The sequence below is a fragment of the Ciconia boyciana genome, chromosome 5 (assembly GCF_034638445.1).
Source record: "Ciconia boyciana chromosome 5, ASM3463844v1, whole genome shotgun sequence".
Classification (NCBI taxonomy): Eukaryota; Metazoa; Chordata; class Aves; order Ciconiiformes; family Ciconiidae; genus Ciconia; species Ciconia boyciana.
The window spans coordinates 41,795,758-41,814,150 of record NC_132938.1 but is presented as its reverse complement, the minus strand read 5'-3'; the positions used below and the strand labels follow the sequence as shown (position 1 = coordinate 41,814,150).

The 18,393-nt window shown below is 47.4% G+C and overlaps 1 long non-coding RNA gene across 2 annotated transcripts; it reads left to right on the top strand.

The window, feature by feature from the left end:
- Positions 1–435: 435 nt before the first annotated feature.
- On the top strand, positions 436–8,380 carry LOC140651884 (uncharacterized). 2 transcript variants are annotated; one of them, XR_012042565.1, is made up of 5 exons: positions 436–653; positions 1,082–1,174; positions 6,361–6,453; positions 6,617–6,742; positions 6,983–8,380. It is a non-coding gene; the product is annotated as an uncharacterized lncRNA (long non-coding RNA). The 2 variants fall into 2 exon arrangements; XR_012042564.1 differs by having other exon boundaries at positions 6,361–6,499.
- The last annotated feature ends 10,013 nt before the right edge of the window (positions 8,381–18,393 follow it).

The following is an 18,393-nucleotide window of genomic DNA, read 5'->3' as shown; positions in this document are numbered from 1 at the left end:
TCCGCTCTCGCCAAGTCCGCCGCGGCCCGGCCGCCTGGTACTTACACGCGGCCCCCCTCCATGCGCCCCCGGCTCGGGGCGGGCGGGCGGGCGGCGCTCCCCTCTGCCCTGCGCGGCGGCGGCGGGGCCGTCAGTGCCGGGCGGGCGCAAACATCCCTGCCCGCCGCGCCGCGGGGGTCAGCGCCCCGGCGCTCCTTGGGGCATCCGCGCCGCTCGGCTCGGCCGGGCGCGGCGGCGGCGGCAGCGGCGGGCGGCGGCGGCGGCGGGGCTCGGCGCGGCGCGGGGCACTGGCAGGGCTCCCCGGCACGATCTCCATGTACAGCTACATGTTTAGGGCCGCTCGGGTTAATATATGTCGTCAGAAGCGGCGGCCGCCAATGGCTGGCGGCGGGGGCGGGGCCCGCCGCCCTCCGCAATAAAACTTTTTGATGTTCGCCCTGCTAATTGCCGCGCTCCTCTTTTAGGATTGGCTGCCCCTCCGCATCCATAATGTAATTAAAACAAGGGGGGAAAAATTGTCATGGAGGCAGAGGTTAATGCAAGTGTTTAGCAGATGCCTTACTGTAAAATCTGCATTAAAAAAAAAAACAAAACCAACAACCAAAAAACCAACCGACTCATTAAAACTTAAATATCGGATAATCTCAAACCAGGTACAGTATGGATCCGAGGAGCTGCTTGGCAAAAATCTGTGTGAGAGCTCGATACGCTCCGAGGTCGCTTTTACAAAGCGCTTTGTGCCGGTCGGGTAGAGGAACAAATAAAACCAGCTTCGGAGGGCACTCTGTCGGCTGCCCGGCAGTGGTGGGCATGCCCCAGCCACGCTCCGGCTTCGGCTTTTATTGCTGGTTAATGTACACAAAGAGATCACCAGTCCCCGTGAGGAGGGAGACGAAGCCACTCTGCCGTCTCTGCCACCGGGCTGGCGGTCCAAGTTAGCGGAGGCTGGCTCCGGCTTCGCGGCCGCTGGCTTGCCGAGGGAGCGGAGAGCTCAGGGTTTGGCCAGGGACGGTATTTTCTTCCCGAAAGAATTGCCTTGAGACACTAACAATAAACCCGACTCTAACTGATTCTCTTCCAGCTTGCTGCCTGCGCCTACGCACCTCGACCAGTATTCACCCGAATCACTTATGCTCCTGAAATCAGTTTCATGCTTGTTTAGCTGGTCTGATCGGTAAGTAACCGAATCTTTTTTTACAGCATGTTCAGAGCTTATTTTCTAGCTTTTACTAACAAATACATACATATTTCGCCGCATTCCTGCTTCTGCAATAAAAAAGACCAGCATCTGCGGAAAGCAGGTTTAGTTATCAAAAGGGAACAGTTAAATGTTTGTTTAACGGCCAGGCCGGGAGGGAATCTCCCGTAGCTATTTAGGTGTTTTGCTTTGGTAAGCTTGAAGACATTACAAAGGGAAAATGGATCTCAAGCTGCAATCCATGGATAACTTGGAGGCGAGGCGAATTGTTGTCATCTTCAAATGGAGCCGAGCATTACTAAATAGCTGCAAAATATCAAATACTCGCCCTTAGGTGTGTTGCCTGACGGCTAGCCGGATTCGGCGTATGTTACAATGCAACGCTACAATATAGGCAGTGTGGAAAACTGTGTCAACAGGAGCTGAGAGGTCATAAATTAAAGAAAGAGAAAGATAGAGACGGAGGAGCCTGCGAAAGGAGGCAGCAAGAACCGCAAGTCCCATTTCTGCAGCAGCTCAGCGCGCTCTCCGGCCCCACTGCAGAGGCGGTGGGGATGCCTTGGGGGGAAGCGCTGGGGGGGGGAGAAGGCGAAAAAGCTCCTCCGTGGGGAACCGACCCGCCGCCTGGGGAGAGGGACGAGCTAAGCCCGAGCGGTCCCGGTGCGGAGAAGGGCTGCCGCCCCGCTCGCCCTCGGAGGTGCCGCCGGGGCACGGGGGCTTGCTGGGGCCCGGGGGCTTTGCGGGCGGCTCTGCGGGCTCTCGGCGAGGAAAGCTCCGCGGGGCGGTGGCCGTCTCCGCCGACGAGGCCGCCCGCCCAGGAGCAGCCCGCTGCCGTACCGGGGGGCTGGCTTCGGCGGGGAGATACCCCAGGCGAAGCTGGGCGCCGGCCCCGCGTTTCGGCGGGACGGGGAGCACAGAGCTGGACCCAGCGAGGGGACGAGCACGGAGAACAGAAACGCAGACGTACATTTATATAACTATATACACATATGCGTGCGCGTCTGGGTGTAAACTGAGTACGAAAGTGAAAAACTAGTCCAGATGTAGGACTGATGTATATACACGTACATCTTATACGTACGCGCACATGCTTGTACTAAAGTGTCTGATGGATATCTGTATCTATATATGCACACGCACACACGTATATATTGTGTTATCCTAAGGAAATAACGTGCCTCCAGGGTGGATTTTTCAGTTGAGGAAAGGCCGTGGGCACAGCGCGCAGGCAGAGCCCTGGAGCGGCCAGGCAGCCTGCCCTGCCGCTCGGCATGGAGAGTCTGCAGGGCGCAGCCTGGAAATCCGCCGAGCTGCTGCAGCGGTTCTCCAGTTTTATTTTGCTGCCGTATTTTCCCTGATGTGAAGAAGAAGCCGGCATTGTCAAGGCCGGAAAGGTATATTGGCTTCCAAACAGGGTTGTGTTTCTTTGCACGCTCCTTATTTGTGTAGGAGCTTTCAAATATACTGCGGGCTGGGCTGCAACTGTGACAGTCTCTGTGGCAAGCCACTACGGTCACTGGGATAACATCTCCAATGATGAAGGAAACGGAAAACATGAGGCAGAGAAAAAGTAATAAAAGATACAGGAGATATCGATCAGCGCACCAGTCTCCAAAGCTAGCATCGTTATTGCTTAATTAGCTTTGGAGAAAGAGGGTCTCTAGATAAAGGACCCAACAGGATCTTACATATATATTTTCCTCCTATCCCCCAGCAGTTGTTTATGCATTTTATAAAGCCAGTTTTAGAGAAAATGCAGCTCTTGTGTCCTCCCTCAGCTTTTAACTACTCAGACTGCCTCATCAGGGGTTACAGCCTTTTCTGTTTGATCAACGCCTTGGGAACCGCTGTAGCCCAAAGTATCTTCCCCGAGACCAGGCTTAGAGTCCGCTGAAAAGCACCAGCGTTTTGCCGATCTTCCATTTATTGATTCGATTCGATTTTTTTCGCGCACGAATCATTCGCTAAAAAAAAAAAAAAGGTCTCGCCTTATGTCACTTATTTCCCTGCCAAAATGGTTGCATGTTAGGCGGCGATCTATCTGGGCTCTGCTGCCAGATAGGACTTTCCTAGCTCGCTGTAATTAAGAACTTTTGGTGGCGACTGTGCCGAGGCTGGTTTTCCCTTTCCCTCCCTCCTCCGCTTACTTTTTTCTACATGTTATTTTGCCGGGGGGGGCTGTATCGTCGCTTTTGCCCCACGGTTGTTGCACCCCCGGCACGACAGCCCTCCGCGGCGCTGGGCGGGAGGAGGGGGCTGCCCTTGCCCCCGGTGGGCGCCCCGCGGCGCCCGGGGGAGCGGGAGGCAGGAGCCCGAGGAGCGGCCCGGCGGCGGGGGGCGGAGGGGGCGGCGGGGGGCGGCGGGCCGGGCGCCCGCTCAGCGGGGCCAGCCCCGGCCGCACCGCCGGGGCCACCCGCTGCCTCGCCCCGGCGCTCAGCCGCCGCCAGGCCGCTTATCGCCAGGTCGCTTCTCTCCTCCGGGCCAAGGGCAGGGTGGCGTTTGGGGATCACGAAACGACAGAGCTGCGCCGCCGCCCCCCTCCCGTCCCCGGCCCGGGCTTGTGTGAATTAAGCTAAATTGCAAATTAAGCTCATTTCTCCGAATCAGACGAAACGGTACGGAAACGGGGAAGAGGTGCCGACTCTGGGTGGTCGGAAAGCCACATCTGCTGTGGACTCGCGGGCTAGCTGGCTGGGAGAGCTGCAGGCACACCGGGCCGGGCCTTTTAATGAGCAGGCCAGGGGCATAAAAGCGCCTGGCCGGTGCCTGCGCAGCGAGCCTCTCAGTCCTTTGCTCCTTTTCTGCACCTCCTTGTCGAGGAGCGTCCGATATCGGCGGGGCGATTTTGGGGGTCACGAAGCCGCCCGGGGCAGGGCAGCAGAGGGAGCGGCGGGCCCCGCGCCAGCGCTGCGGTGCCCGGTACCGAGCCCGGCCCCACGCGTCCCCCGCTCCGTGCAGCAGCGCCGGGTCCTGCCTTCTACTCCGTAGGTGCCGGTAAAGCGAGCAAACAGTCAGACCCACAAAAGCACCCCAAGGGCGTCCCCTGCATCCGAGGCGCAGCCCCGGCCGTACAGTCCCCCCGACGGCTTTCCGCCCCGGCAGCTCCTAAACTCCCGGGGGTGCGCGGCCGGGGCTCAGGGGCCGCAGGGTGCCTCTCCTTCCTCCTCCCGCCCGGCTGCCTACCACATCGCTCAGCCGCCCGGTGCACGGCTTGAAAAGTCGAGTCGCGTTTGAATTTATAGAGTGCATGATGTCATTGACCCGGGACCAAACGTATCAGAAAGGGGTATCGTTCTCGGGTGGATTTGGGGACGCCGAAGCAGCCCGTGTCCCAGGGATGCGACGCGTCCTATCCCTGGGCCGTCGCTTCGGAGTTCGCAGAAGAACGTAAACCCGCAAGAAAACGGATTTTTGTAAAGAGGCACCGGAGAAATATCATTTGAAGGTCAACCTGTCAGTGCGGGTTAATGAAAAGGACTTGTGCCTAATGGGCCTACTTATACCCTCCGTTACGCTCACGCAACCTGGATTTCAACGTCCAGGGCAGAGGGCAGAATCGGGCCCAGCAGGCCCGAATTAATTGCTGCCATTGGAGGTGGAGGAACCCTGGTTTACGTTACTGTTATCGGTAATGAACGCCCACATATTTCAGGCACGATAATCTCGAAGCCGTTGTGTATACAAAAAAAAAAAAAAAAAAAAAAAGGAGCAGGGACGAGAAAAACCCAAGACACTGACCATTTTGTAAGTCGCAGTGATTGGCGGTAAGCGCGGGACCCTGCGCCTTTTACCGCTGCATGTGTAAGCAATTATTCGAGGATTGCTTATATTTGTGACCGAGTATCCAGAGTTGCATTTAGACCCTAGACAGGAATCACAGAAAGAAAAGAAAAACACAACGAACTCCAACCGAGACCCCTTCTTTGTCAGAAGAACAGTAATAAAGGGCTTATAAAATTCTGCAGTGAACGCACAGTGTGTCTCTATTTATTGGGTTTGTCACGTATGTATCCTATACATGCACATGTATAAATACGCACATGTACGTATACAGACAGGCACAGGTTTTTGTCACGTAATGTTGTTTGCATTCCTGGGGAAGAGCATCTTATGCCGCTCTGGAGCTCGGCGCTGACGAAATAGCTCGCGAATGTAATTGCCTTCATTAATACATATTTTGTCCTCCAGCATCTGAAGTTCAGGCGTTGGAGGAAGCAGAGGTTAGGCTGGCATCGTTTGGCGTTCACGCTAACAAAAGTCAGCATTTCTATTGTCATTCTTCATGGAAAGTCTCCATTTAACAAGGCTGGGCTTTAAGCCGCGTTCATAGATCAAAGGCAACCTGGCTTGGCTTGAAAAAAACAAAAAGATCCCTCTGGAGCTGTGACAATTAGCTGCAATTTCGCCCTAACTGCACGCCCCCAAACGTCGGTGTCGTCCTGCCGGTGCCCCCCGCCCCGTGTACCTGCTGCCCCGCACCCCGCTCCCGCTTGCCCGGGGCCGGCTGAAGCACACGGGCTCGCCTTAAACTCAGCAGCTGACTCCTGCAAATGTCGGCTGCACACTTGCTGGAAGCATCAGCCTGGACCGCAATTCCTGTGCGCGTATCTCGGTGTAATTGATCTGGCTGAGTGAGGTCTTTTTGGTAATTTGGATACACCAAGTCTCCAGTTAATGACATATAATCAGCCTTTAGGTCACTTGGTCATTCTCTTATTACAAACCCCTCCTGCTCTCTCTGATCTCCTTTCAAACTAAATTTCACACAAACAAATAAAGCAAGACAGGGACAAGTCCTTAAAATACAAGAGAGAAATATTGGAGGATTGCTCGTGGGGAACTATAAACATTTTTAAAAGAAAAACCGAAAAGATAGGAAAGAACATCTTATCGAGAAAGAGAGCATTGTGTACAAAACACGGAGGGAAAAACGGTCTGGCTTCTGTTAAAAATGACATAAAATTAAAATAAAAATAATTACAAACAGAAATGGCATAACATAAACAGAAGGCAGGAGGCTTTACTAGAAATGCGCGGCCGTACTGTAATTTGTTCTTACAGATGATACAACCGATCCGTGGATACGCAAAATCTTTATTTGCTTCACTTTAGATGGAAAAAAAAACCCAACAAAAAAAATTTGTCTTTACTCTTCTCTTCAGGAAAGTAACTGAAGAAGCCGGGAAACGGAGACCTGAGTGTCACGTACCTCCTCAGAGCTGCAGGGAAACGGAGCCGCGGCCAAAACGTTGGGTGTAAATGCGACAACAAAAATAAATATTTTACATCACCGTGCAGAACGTATTTTACTAAGTCAACACTTTGTTTTTCTGCTTTTCATTTCTCTTCCCTCTAGGAAGAGACAATGCTCCCTTTTTACTAGGTATTCCCTAAAAGATTATTTTGATCTCCGTCCAGGTATATATATATATATGTATATATAAACACACATATAGACGTTCAACAGAAACGCTGACGGTGATGTACGTGCAGAAGATGGTGCGGTGGCCGGGGAGAGGAGCGAGCAGAGCAGACATGCCCTAGGTAAGACCCGAGGGCCCGGCAGGCTGCGGGCAGTTCATTGCGAGAGCGAGCCCCGTTTTTCGGAACTGCACTTGATTTCTAAAATCGAGAGCGGGGGGATTTCAATATCGTTCAAGTGCTAGCGCGTCGAGGAAGAAACCTGAAAGAGCGCTGCAACCCACACTCCCTTACGGGCACTGGCACCTTTCAAAATATTATCGACATGCGTTCTACCAAAGATCCCATTTGTATTTAATACAGGATTCAGAGGCGCTAATTGAGCATGTACGCCTGCGTGAGGTTGCGAGAGTGAGTGCCGGGGCAGGCTCACACAGCCAGAGAAAACGGAGCCACGAGAAAACGGAGCGAGGAATACACGGACGCGAGTGTCACAAGGCCCCAGCGCAGGGCATGTTAATGTGACACATCTCGTTACTTGCTCACTGCATGCCCGCTCTTCTCAGCATTGCTAAGGGCCCTTTTTTTCCCGCCCGCCCTTGAGCTGCTGGGCTGAAGCATGAGCCCGTAGCCACCCGACGATCCGACCCAGTGAACCGAGGGGCGGCGGGAGGCAGAGCCCCGACGGCGCGGTCCTGCCGGGCGCGCTCCCGGGGCCACCGGCCGCCCCCGCCGGGAGAGGCCGGGGATGCTCAGCCCTGCCCCGGCACTGTCCCGGCGGGGCCCGCCGCCACCCCTCCCGCTGGCCGCGGGTCGAAGCCCTAAAGGCCGAGGGGGAGGAGGCGGGCTGGCCCCGCTGCCCGCCGCGCCTCCCGGGGCGGGCGGCCCCGGCCCCCCCGGCGGCCCCGGCGGCGCCCCGCGGGCGGTGCCGCGCCCGGGTGCAGCCCCGCCGGGCTGGGGGCGGCTGGAAAGGGTTAAGCGCTTCCCCTCCTCCTCCTGGAGCCCCTGAATGCCACTGCTTTCCTCTAGAGGTCTCATTAGGGAAACCCTAACTGCTATTTTCAACGTTTCCTCAATCAAGCGCCTTTAAATAGAGCTCCACAAACAAATTGGCGGCAAAAAGCGCAGATCTTGTCACGGGCGAGGCCGATCCAATATTTCACCCTTGTTTGCTTTGTAATTACGGCCCGGCTTGTGGCTACCTGCCCGCTGGGGCGAGCTCCCCTTGCCTCCCCCCCCGCCTCTCCCGGCACAGCCCCGCGGACACCTTTCCCGGGCCCGGGGGGTGAGCGGGACCGCCCGGAGGAACCGCTTAGCAAGTGATCTTCGGGAAAAAAAAAACCAAAACCAAAACCAAAACCAAACCAAAAAATCAAAATCACAAGCGGAATCTCCCGGTCCAAATGCTGCCCGAGGTTTTTTGCAACGCGTCTCTGAAGCCGCGAGCTTTGCAGCACAAGAGGTTTCCCCCAAGCCCCCCTCGCCTCCAGGGACCAGGGCAGGCGTCCCGGCTGTCCCCACGCAGGGCTCTCGAAGCGGCTGGGTTCGCTTTGCGGGCTTCGCTCCCCCTCGCTCTGTTAAACCGCTCTTATGATTTGTTATATTTTCCACAGCTGCTTATTCTTGTTTGACTGTTGTACAAAGCCGCTTTAAATCTTCGGCAGGAAGAATAAAAGTTAAAACTGCTTGGACGGGTTCCTGCAGACTTGCGGGCTGGTGCGGGTCCATCTCGGTCCCTGCATAACGACCCCTCTGCACACATCAGGTCTCGATAAGCCTCGTTACTGCGGCTCGGGGCAGCAATCCGCTCGCTAGTTTCAACAAAAATAGGAGCTAATTCAATTACATCTGAAAGCCGGGGTGCAACAGAGGGAAACTTTGGCGCTTATGAACTAGGCTGCGTATTTGCTTTGCTATAAACCGACGAGAATATTTTATGATGGAGGGGAACAGTACAACACAAAAGGGAAATATGACAATAAATCTCTTTTTATGGATTCTCTCTAGCAGCAAAACACAAGGATTCAACGGTTTTACGACTCAACTATTTCGCAGGTACATCTGAAGACACCTACATAGAAAAGAATACCCCGTATCCCCCCTCCCAGCCCCCCCCGGATCGGGGAGACCCAGCTCTGTCCCCCCACAATTCAACGACGAAACTCCCTGTGACTTCCATGGGAGCAGCACTGGCACAAGAGTTCACATCTGACCACTGCAGGGATATGCTCCAATTATTTATGGTGCCACTGGCAGTACCCTTTTACAGTTCACTGATATGCAGAACTTTAAGTCAGAAGTAATACTCCACCGTCCATCTCATAATGAGCACATTAGGCTATTTTCTTTCCAGTTACTCCGAAACTGTTAACGTTTGAGATCGTTTATCCACCCGTGGAGCTGAATTACAGCTTTAGTTTCACAGGGCCAGTTTTTTAGAGATTTTCGCATGCTAAAATAAAGATAGGGGAGGGGACGATTTCAGAATGGCAAAGGGTCTAACACTCCTTGGAATAAGTGCAGGTTCAGTATATAAATCCCTTTGAGGATTTAAACCCTCGATACTTTTGGAAACCAAAATACACAGCTCTCTGCATCTTGATACCTTTAAAAATCTACCTCATGGAAAATATATTTTTTCAGAGTCATGTTCCACTGTAAAACAGCATTCATACATCCTAAATCTGTTTTATTCAATGCAAGCATGTTTGCACCTAAGGTGCTAGGAATGTTTTGTTATCTGTCTCCATGCCTTGTTTTGGTTCTTTCTTATTATCAAGTCCTGATATTGCTTGCCCTGAGCACCCAAATCCGGGTTTAGGTCACCTAGAGAGCAGGGAATAGCTGGTAGGTCCGGGGGTTTGCTGCTGGGTTGCAGTGCTTTGGAAGTGCAGGGCTTGAAACAATTGCTTCGCATATAATCTCACAGTGCAGTGCTTTTCCTATCTCAGCACACACACATGCACGCAGCATGGCTCTTTAAGTGACCGGTCACTGGGAAGTCTAGCAACTATTAAAGCAGAAAGCAGAGGTAGCATATGCTGTTAAATGTCTTCTTTCAAATAGAAGTCCTTTCAGTTAAAAATTGACTTCCATATTGCTAACTGAAGGTCATACTGCCATTTTCCCGTGCTTTTCTTTTTTTTGAATAGAACAGGCAAGTGATTTCAGAGCTCTAGTTTTATTAAGAAAGGTTGTAGAATGATCTACAGTTCAAATATATCAATCCTAGTCATGTATTGAACAACATCTATAAAATCCATCCGTGGGAAAAAGAAAGATCACAAAAACTCACAGACGCAGACCTCATCAGTACCAGTTGTGCTACTTAAGCCAACAAGACTGCTCATCAGAGTGGCACCTATTTGTATGAATTCAAGTTTTGCATGTGCCTACTGTTAACGGAAACAATTTCTACATACTTGAGCTAGCTCGTATACCATTACCAGTCTTGCACAGGGAGGCAGAGCACAGTTCAGGCTAATTTTACTCAGTTTCTCACTGAGCAAAGTAGCCTGTGCTGATCTCTATGCTATTGCAATAAGGCACTGCAAGCACTGTTTTACAGCCACTTCAAGGACCTCTACACTAGACTGCAGTCTGCAGTCTGCAGTATAGACAGAGTAGTGGGAAAAATCAGTACTGGATATACATACATTTGTGCTTACCTGTAGGCCAGGGGCTCTGCCTTGCATACCCTGGAGCCCATGAAGGGCTTCCCCTGACTCCATTCATGTACTATTCATAAAGATATGTCCTAGCTTGTAAAAACAGTACATGCCCATTTGGTATGATATGTGCATGCACACATCTGGGCTGCATGTGTGGAAAAGTAAAGGCACACACCACAAACAATTTTACACGTGCAATTTTCCAAGTATGGGTCTATAGGTCTATAATACGGCATATCTACAGTGCAGAAAATGACATTCTTCTGCACAAGAGGGCATTTTTAAGTGGCTTTCAAAGAAAAAAAATGCAGCATTATTCTTGGTAGCACAGTTAGTAGCAGCTTATTTCTCCTAGTGGCTCCTGAATTTTTCTGCAAACCCACCAAGATGGAGTGTTACTCCTAAACAGCAACATGCACACAGCAATCAGAATATTTCAGATATTCATTTCTATAGGCTGATGTTATTAAAATTAAAACCATCTGCTTTAAGGAATGCAGATTTTCTGGATGTAAATGCTTCTCTACTCCCACAGTAAATTCAGCTACTCGGGAAACAAAATGTGTTTCTAAACAGTCATTGCATTGTTTGACACAGTAGCAAATGGAACAATGCTGCCCTTAATGTTGTTGTTGTTCAACCAACAATTGGAATTGGATAAAGGCTTTCAGCTGGGAACACTTTTCTAATACCTCTGTAGGTAATGGGATTCCTATTGTGTGCTGCTCTCCGACCATTAGGCCCTGCATACCGGGCAGGGGTTCACCCTCACCTTGCCAAGACAGCTCCCAAAGAGATGAGTTTGTGACTGCGATAGGCTTTCTAATGTTTGTCTGTTATCAGCTCACCAACACAGTACAGCAACGGGAGAGAGCGGTGAATGGAGCCCCAGCTGCCTGCATTTCAGATACCATCATCTAATCCCGCTTAGAGGCACCGTGGGCTAGAAACTCCTCCGCAAAGTCAGGGGGGAGAAACCTCCTCCCTTTTGTGAGCCCCTTAAAAATCATTGGGAAAAACTTCAGTACTTGTGTTAGCTTCTCTTATATTGAAGCTAAGCTGTGTGTGCCTGTTTAAAAATGAGTGACTATGGGTATTGACTACCACATAACACCTTGATTGCTGTGCTAATGACATAAGTGCAATCAATATTGAAGGTGGAGTTGCACTGGACACTGTGGTATGTCCATGGGACAGTTTGTTGCTTTTGCCTGTCTCTACATAGAAAGACTCTATTAGAGTCTAATAGAAAGACAGGCTGACTCTAAATAGAAAAAAATACATTGCCGAGGGGAAGTATTGATCCTGCTGACAAGGGCATAAAGAAAAATGGGAGATAATCCGTAGGAGGACATTGCCCTAAACTACATGGAGCTGGCACATGACTAAGAAAGCATTATGTGACATAGGAGTGTGTATGGTGCTACCAAGAAGTAAATAATGGAAGTTAAAGTCCTTTTCTTATTCTGACTCCTTATAAATCTGCCACTGGGTAAACTTTGGAGTTTCAGAAATGATGTATAAATGGAAACTTAGATGAAACATAGCGTTAGTGTAAACAATGTAAAAAAATACCTTGATGCCTATCTATCTTTTAGAAAAGAGTATAATATGTTCAACTGCTTTTCTGTATTGGGAAGAATTGGTCCTTCCTTTGGATCATAGGTAAAAGAGTTTGGAGACAGGTTCTCTTCCAGTGGTCTGAAAGACCTCCAGGCCACTTTAAATACCGATTGCCACTACACCTTCCCATAGTTGCTGTCAACAGGAAATCTGCTATTTGTGGGATGGATGCTATGAAGTTATAAATAAGACAAAACCAGGACTTTAAATTCTAATATTGTTTATATCCTATATAAGTTGATAAACACACGTATGCACATGCACATGCACATATACATATACATAGGAATTTGAAAAAAATAGGATTTAGTCATTTCCTTTCAGTATTTACATCTTAACCATGTTAACCAGTGTTCTAGTTCAAAACAAACATTGGGATCTGGCAGGATTAGTAATATTTGAGAGCTATCCAGCTCTTGAAAAATGTCTGATTCTACTTCCTTGGGATTCTCATGGATCATGGTCTTTGTGGAGGCAGGTGTCTTCATTCCAGCTGACCACATGAAGTTTCACTAAGTAATGTTCACACAGAGTACTTCAGATGTCGGTCACTGTAGAAATGTAAACTATTTGTGCCTTCAAAATTGGGGATTAAAATAATGAGAAAAAGAAAGTAAAATCCATTCATTACATCTGACTTGAAGGAAATGCTTAAAGAAGGGAAACAGCTGATTATGAGACAAATCTGTATTTCTTATGGTTATGGCTGTGAAACACTGGCTGCACTTCCTGTATGGAGTAAGGAGTGTTGCCAGTGAACTGCAGGTGAGGTGCTTACTCTGAGGACAGGAGAACCACTTTTTGTTTCCTTGATATATGAAGAACAGAACGATAGTTGCCAGGCAGAACTCCACTGTTGAAATCTAGAGATAGGTCTGAAGGGGCACATGAACACAAAGATTCATTGCAGTCCAGGGGATGCTACCTAGGAGGATAGATACAATAAAAAAAAGAAGTTAGAAAAGTTTTTTTCAGTGACTTAAAAATACTGCAATTAAAACTATTATTAAACTAGGTTAAATGAAGCGGAAATTTGCTTTCAGGTTTTAGAGCCAAGAATGTTCTTTTTGCCTCTGTCCATTTCTGTGTTCCACGTACCCTGTGCTGTTTACACAAGGATTATCTTGTTTATTTTACAGTTATTATGCTTCATAGAAACTAATCAAAAGAATATTTCTTTTTTTATGACAAAAAGTGGATGTTGAATTGCTCAAGTTGCTTTTATATAACATTCTTGGGTTTGCGATAGTGTGATATTTAATAAAGTGTTTATAAAGGCAGATATAATAGTTTATCAGATCTCAGGCAGTCGTAATAACAAAACTGCCCTTAGCCTGAGTGCTATGTACTGTACTTTGTAATTTACAACACAGCACTTTCTAAATTACTTCATAAACTAAGAAAGTTGCCTACCAAAGAATCAATCTTATAAGAACCAAGAAATCTTTTCCTAAATATTTTTTCTGTTACTTAGTCTTCGTACAAATCATTATTAATAGCTTGGACTCAGACAGAAACTGCACTCCCTTGTAGCATGCAACACATGCATGCTGTAAGATATTTTCATGCAGTCCAATCTATTTAAATTTCCAGCGGAATAGACTTTTCAGGTTAAAATACTACGTGTCTAAAATGGTATCCTGCACAAACAACAGGATGAAGTGAAGAAAAAAGACCAAAAGGAAGCTGAAGACCTTACAGTGGGAATCTAATGGAGCAATTCAAGTGGGAGTTAATAGTTTATGAGACCATGAATAGAAAATGAAGCCTTTCATTTCTGTGTTGCTAGTCTGAGTCCCTACCAATTTATCTCAAGTCTGTTTGGTGGATTCATTGTAACAGCATGTGTAAAGGGTTCTTCAGCAGGAGACAAACCCTGTGCCAATGAGTCCAGTCTTCCTCTCTGCTGAAGGACCTGCCCTGAGAAATTCTGCCAGCAAACACCGGGAGATCCAGGTATGCATCCCAAGCTAATACCACCCTCTCCCTATTCTTTCCCAAATTTCACAGTCTTGTTATTCCCTATGCACAACCTGTCTGCTATTGAGAAAGAGAAGATAGACATTTAAAAGTGGAGAACTGTTATTTGTAACTCAAGACCAATTTTTGGTCTTGAAACAGGCAACTACTTCCTTGATAGTCTAGCATTTACTTAATCCTCATACTGGAAGCAACTTCTGCAGTTATTCATGACATGCACCTGTAGATACAAAACATGCCTTAGATCTTCCTTATGGTCACTATGAAATCATCATCCAATTACACTTTAACCTTCTATATAGTTTACACTTTAAGCTTCTATATAATAGAGGAAGAAAAGTGTAATTCATGCATGTTTCAATTGCTCATCTTCACATTTTTAGGCAGCATAAATAAACATCAAATTCACATCCCTCTGTAAGCAGATATATCTTCTAGCTGGGCAAAGCTTCTCCTCATGTTTCTAACAAGCAGTCTGAGTGCACAAAATTGCTGTTATTCGTTGCAAAATGCACTGTCGATTTTAATTCTTGATCAGGCTTTGATCTGAGAGAAGTGCAATCTCAGAAGATCAACTGATAGTTGTGAAAGCAGTTTCCTTTCACATCTAAGAATTTCTTGTCAGATTGCAAGAAGTCTAGGAAAGATTAATAATTTGTGTCCTTACTGCTAGTTTTAGAGGAGATGTATGGGCAGTACAAGATGATTATTTGATATCAGAAGAGAAGCAGCATAGAAAGGAAAAGGTTTTGTGGTTGAAAGTGATACAGGTAGATAAACAATTTTCACCTGCAAGACATGGTAAAACATGTTCTTAAAGGGTTTTCTGGGAGACCGTCAAATACACCTGATCTACTGAATGTTTTTTAAAAATAAGGATTGCAGTTAGGACTCTATCAGGATGGGGGCAGCTACTTTGGTTCTTGCAACAGTTCCGTGGATTCATACCACATTTTTACCGGTAGATACACTGAAGGATAAGAATCAACACTTTACATGTCTTCATTGAGGGATGGATTCCAAAACACTAGGTGCATGAATAGGTGGTTTTCTTATCCTCAATAGAAATATATGCCATTGAAAAGCTGCAGACTTGTAATACAGAATCACGCAGAATCACAGAATCGTATAGGTTGGAAAAGACCTTTAAGATCATCGAGTCCAACTGTAAACCTAACACTACCAAGACCACCACTACACCATGTCCCTAAGCACCTCATCCAAATGTCTTTTAAATACGTTCATAGATCATTTCTTGCAAGCAGATTTGTTCTCAAAAGTTGTGTTTTCCCACGTTTATATAATGTGGTCAGAACAATATTGATATTTCCCTGTTCCATAACTAGAGTTGATACTGCAACAGAATGATTATTCCAGGACGAAGAAATTTCTAATGGAGAATACCTTTCTCCACTAGAAATCAAATATCTTCATGATAATTGTCACATGATTATCACAAATATCTTCGTGATAATCAAAAGCCTTCTGCTGTAGATAGAGAATGGATAGGACTCCTGATGAATTCCAAGAACCAAAATTGCCTTCTTCTTAGCCCTCTTGAGCAAGAAGAGTTCTTGTCCCCTCGCTGGTCAGAAGATGTAAGCAACAGATAAATTTTTCCTGATGGGGTGGGTTAAGAAGAAAACTGCAGAGGTTTGGGTAACAACTTTGAAGTTTTGTATGGAGATTTATCATAGTATGCCATTTTCTTCACTTTAAGAACTGAGAGGATGGAGAAGCAGAGCAGAGACAGCATCAGATGGACAGACACCATGGCAGTAGAGAAGAAGGTTATGTTTGGATCTGGGCAGAGTGTGATGATTTAGAATTCAAAGGAATGCAAGCTGAAGATGTAGAAGAGAGAAATGAAGGATTTTGGTGAAAACCAAACTTATAATGAAAGAGTAACCTAAAAAGAGCAGAAAAAATAGATTTATTGAGTGGGAGTGAGATTACAGACTCTGAAGAAAGAGCCAGAGAAAGAAACTGAGTAAAAAAATGGACTGGGAAATAAGAATAGAGAGAGACAAGAGCAAAGAAAGAAGAGCAGACTGAAGAAAGTAGAGGTAAAAGTACTATAAGGAAAGGACAAAAAAAAAGATAAGATCTGGAACATGAGAGCAGAACATAGTATAAAAACTGGAAGAAGTAGGGGAAGTGGCTGAAGAGCTGAAAGGTAAGGCTTGAACAGCTCCTGCCATGGGAGGTGCCCAGTATGAGTGTACAGGGCAAGCCTGCTTGTGCCTATACATGCCACAGGGCACCGAGACCCTATTCTATGTACTCTGCATGACTACTCATGTTCCAGCTGAGTGGCAGATACTTTGCGGAATTTCCTGTTCAAAGTCTGGTTGGCCTTTGCTGTAAGCTAAGTCAGTCCTATGGCTGCTTTAATAAGGTCACCTACGACCCTCTGTGGACACCAAAGACCATTCCCAACTTGAGAACCAGACATGCACAGTCTGGCTTCTGTTTTTTGATGATGCCCTGAAACTGGTACCAGTGATGACCACCAAGTCACCACTGCTACTCTTTCTGTGATCCCCCTTTGCAATGCCAGTGGTGCAACTTCCTGGTCCTTTGATGAACTAGCATCATGGCTGCTGCTGCTGGCTCAGGGGGGTCCCAGAGCCGTTAAAAAAAAGTGCTCATATAAGATGTCTTCCTACTGAAGACCTTCAGTGAAAAATTTGTCGTGAAAAATTTGTCATGAAGTTTGGAATGACACTCCCTGGAAGCTTGCCAGTGCCTCATAAACTAATATAGCTAATCAGAAAGCTTGCTCTTAGGCATTTTGTTTTGCCCTCATGTCACATTCCTAAATCCCACCAAAGTCAGAGGGAGCCAGAGTGTATTTGAAACAGAACCTGGTCCCAGGTTAGCTCATTTCTTCTGGTGGCTGCTGGAGATTTTGTGAAAAGGTGTAGTATGCAGAGTTACACAAGAAAGTTTGTCAAGAGCATGGATGTAACACAAAATTCATAGTGTTGTGATAAAATTAGGGACTACACATTTCTGGAGGATTTTGTTCAAGAATTGAAATGAAACCAAACCAAACCAAACTAAACTAAACTCAACTAAAATATGAAGACAGACTAGTAATGACCCTGTCCTTTCTTTGACACTTTCATATAGCTGTAACAGCATCTAACATTTCTTGTGCCCATCTCATCTTGGTGGACAATGGTCCCACTTCTATTACACACACCTTTGCAATCTCCCATATGAACAAAAACAATATCACATAGCTGAGAAGGGAGATGTGTGTGAGGAGCTTCAAGCTAGTAACAGAGCATCATAGCAGGTCTCCCCACCAAATGGTAGTGCCTCCTACCCGCCCTGCACAGTCTTTGCTGGCTTTCTGTGGAGTGGCGCAAGGTCTTATCAGGATGTTCAACGGCCTCTGGACACTGCATGTAAAAACACCAACTGTAATGCTAGAATAGGTAGTCTGGCCAGCAAGTCCAGTCCTTCACCTGGAAAGATAATTCCTGTCACCATAAGAAAGTTAGTCTGTGGAAGAGACAGAGTTTTCCTGGGGTCTGTTAAGGAGTGTGGGGTAACTTCCCACAGTTACTAAGAGCCATCAGAAAGGTGGCCCCACCAGCTCCAACATGTGAAGTTTGCTTCCTGTTTTTCTCCTTCAGACCTAACCCCCTAATATGTGTACATTTCAGAAGCAAAAACAGAATTAAAAAACCTCCTAGCCACCAAACAGTTTAATGCACACAGGAGACAGGATGAGAAAGACACCAAGTCACTGACTATATCCCGTCTCTCGATCCTGCGTGCTACTGCACGTGGTGCTGAGGGCTGCGTGCCTCTGTGAAGAAGACAGCAGGCTGGAAAGCAGAGCATTCCTGAGAACATCCCTGTCACTCTGCCTGTGTTGATAGGCTTGAGTAAAAAATCTTCTGTCACCTGTTGCATCCATGATGGGACAACAAAATTAGTAGCTTGGGACACTCCACTTCTGCTCCAGAGGTTCTCCATCATTTTGGACAAGGACTGTCATTTTGGGCAAGCCAAAATACAGGTGCCTGAATCCCCAAGCCAGGTATTCCACATATTTATCAGTCTGGAAATCATTCTTAGTTTGTAAGTATTCAGAGCTCTGGACAAGCGTCATAGATATTGTTTTGAATGTAATGGTTGCCAATCCCTCCACTGACTTTGTAAAATCACATATTTTTCAGAAACGTCACCCAGGCTAGGAAAGGAACAGGCTCCTTCACTACCTGAGGTGGGGTTTGGACCATGCAGATGGAGGTAGAGGGTCACTTATCCCAGGGTGAGGAAAGAGGTGCAGGTGCCAACATTCAAGAGAAGACTGTGAGCTTCAGCGACACCTTCATAATCTTAGACTTCGTAGACTTAAGGCTACCAAACAGCTGGATTTCCTGAACACATTCTCTTTTTCAGCCTAGAAACATTGTTTTGGCAGCTGTTGAAAAATTTATACATTTGTTAGGATTTCAAGCTGTTTGGGAGCTGTGGCAG